At 47.2% G+C, this 2,500-nt stretch overlaps 1 pseudogene; it reads right to left on the bottom strand.

Moving 5' to 3' along the window:
- The window catches only part of LOC125907765 (large subunit ribosomal RNA), a 9,180-nt pseudogene that overhangs the window by 3,210 nt on the left and 3,470 nt on the right, over positions 1 to 2,500 (bottom strand).

The raw sequence follows: 2,500 nt of genomic DNA, 5'->3' as shown, positions 1-2,500 counted from the left end.
CGTTGAATCGCATCAACTGTTGATCGACGACTTCTGAAACCAAATTGGTCGTCAGACAGTCCGTTGACCTCCTCGATGTGTGCATTTAACCGTTGCACTATGATGCGTTCTAGACCTTTACCTGCCCCGTCTAATAGACAAATGGGGCGAACCGAACCCGGTTCCCCTGGTGGTTTGTTCGGCTTCGGTATTAACACCAACCTCTGCCTTTTCCACTCATCGGGGAACTTCGCGTTTTCTAAACAGCCTTGGTAAACCCTGCAAAATGCATCGGTTGCAGTCAACATACCAACTTTCAGCGCCTCATTCGGGATACCATCTGGTCCCGGCGCCTTCTTGTTGGGTAGTCTCCTGGCAACCGAAAGAATCTCATCATTAGTAATTCTTTCAAACTCTCGTGGCTGATCGATACGATAATCAGGCCACACCGTGTTTGGGTGAGTAGGAAAAAGCTCGCTCACCACTTCCCTAAACTCATCTAATGTCATAGTTCGGGGTCCAATCGAACCCTCGGCCACTTTCTTGAACGTATGATATACAATACCAAATGATGCGTTGTTCGCTGTTCCCAGGAACTCTTTCCACTTCCTCTGTCGGGTATGCTTGATCAATCGCTTGAGGGCATTCCGTGCCACCTTGAACTCGTCCCTAAAAGTAGAATAGAGATCAGTATTAAAAGCTCTTTGCGCTAATCGATCGCGGTGTTTGCACTCTTTGCGAAGTGCCTCAATCTCTAGCGTCCACCAAAATGCACTCTTGTTAGGAGTGTACCTCTTACGCTTGGTCATCGTCGCATTACACGCCGTGACAAGTATACGCATTAAGTCTTCGCTTGTTGTGACCTCGGTCTCAAAAGCGGCTTGCATCATAACTTCAAATATATCTTTGCTAAAATACTTGATGCTCCATCCCGTTATGGGTCGGGACAAGTTACGCACGCTTTGCGTCTCAAGATCTATTCGTATTGCACGATGATCAGAGTTCATATAGCTAGATAACACCTCCCACTTAAATGATCTTGCAACTGTTCTACTCGCAAAAGTCAGATCAACTACTGACGTACGCCCTGGTCCAACATAAGTTGGGGCGCTGCCGTCGTTCAATAAAATTGCGTCAATCTGCGCAAAGGTTGATAAGACCAACTCACCTCTTCGTTTCTGGGTTTCTCCACGCTCGCCAAGTTGGTTGTTCCAACTTACTGACCAAGCGTTGAAGTCCCCCCCGATAACGAATTTGTGGATACCGGTTACGGCCATTACCGTGTTATCCAACATGATCTGGAACTCTTCCATACTAAATCTAGGTGGCGCGTAAACGCTAACCACTCGCATATCACCTATGTCAACTATCATTAAACCCTTCAGAGCCTTACTGACTACCTTAACTGGTAAGTCCGCGTTAACCACTACCGCTGCTGTGTTATCGTCATTGCGTAACACTTTGACGTTGGTTGTTGCCAGATACGGATCTGCAATCAACACTATATCCGCAGATTCTTCCCTAATCGTTTGCCACATTAACTGAAATGCAGCATAACTATGATTCTGGTTATGTTGTAGCAACCTAACCATTATTATCTAATCGTTCGCCTTCTAGGACACATATAACTGCCCGTTGCGTGGAGGTTCTGTGACCTCGTACCGCAATCCAAACACTTAACAGAGTTGGTACAAGCTTGCTTCTTGTGTCCACTCAAACCGCATTTCCAGCACAGATTACTTCTGTCTGGTTCCCTACAATGATAGCTCGTATGGCCTACCTTCCAACACTTATAGCATTTCTGCTCCTCCATTACCTCACGGATATGGCATATCGACCAACCAACTTTCAGCTTTCCCAAATTCAGGAAGCTTTGAAAGTCTGGCAGCGATACGTTGATCCGTGCCCACTGCGTACCGGCCGCGCGGCCTTTCTTCATTTTGATACGATCTATTTCTATCTCGATGTTGAGCTGTGCTTTGACAGACTCCGCAACCTCCTCTGGGGTGGTAATTTCATCGAGATGCATGATCTCAATCATTTTAGAAGGAGCTAGCGTTCTCACTGACGCCTTGCCCTTCACCGCTTCCTTAACCTTTGGGGCAATTGCACTAGCAGAACTACCCTGCTTCAATTCTAGCAACATGCCTCCATTTTGGGCCCGTCGGACCTTAGAGATTGTCTCTCCAACCGATTTAAGAGCATCGGACTGCTTCATTTCCTTGAGCAATTTCGCCAGCTCCTCGGAAGTGCAGTCCGATATCAGCAGAGCCTCAGGCCGCTTCCTGGGCTTATTCTGCTTCTTCTTGCTCTTCTTCTTCTTCCTCTTATTAATGCTACCCTCATTAATATTCAGTCCGTTTCTCGGACTTGGAATATTTTCCACCGCTTCCCTAACAGGGGTCAACCTCGATGGTTGTTGTTGTTGTTGTTGCAACCTTTGCAACCCACTTGGACCAGGCTGTTGGTCATCAGCCACTGGTCTTCTGCCTTTTCGCGTTTGCGGCCCGAATCCATCGTT

Source organism: Anopheles coluzzii, assembly GCF_943734685.1.
Source record: "Anopheles coluzzii chromosome X unlocalized genomic scaffold, AcolN3 X_unloc_18, whole genome shotgun sequence".
In the NCBI taxonomy this organism is placed as follows: domain Eukaryota; kingdom Metazoa; phylum Arthropoda; class Insecta; order Diptera; family Culicidae; genus Anopheles; species Anopheles coluzzii.
The sequence above is the reverse complement of the archived record's forward strand: the minus strand, read 5'-3'. Positions and strand labels throughout refer to the sequence as shown.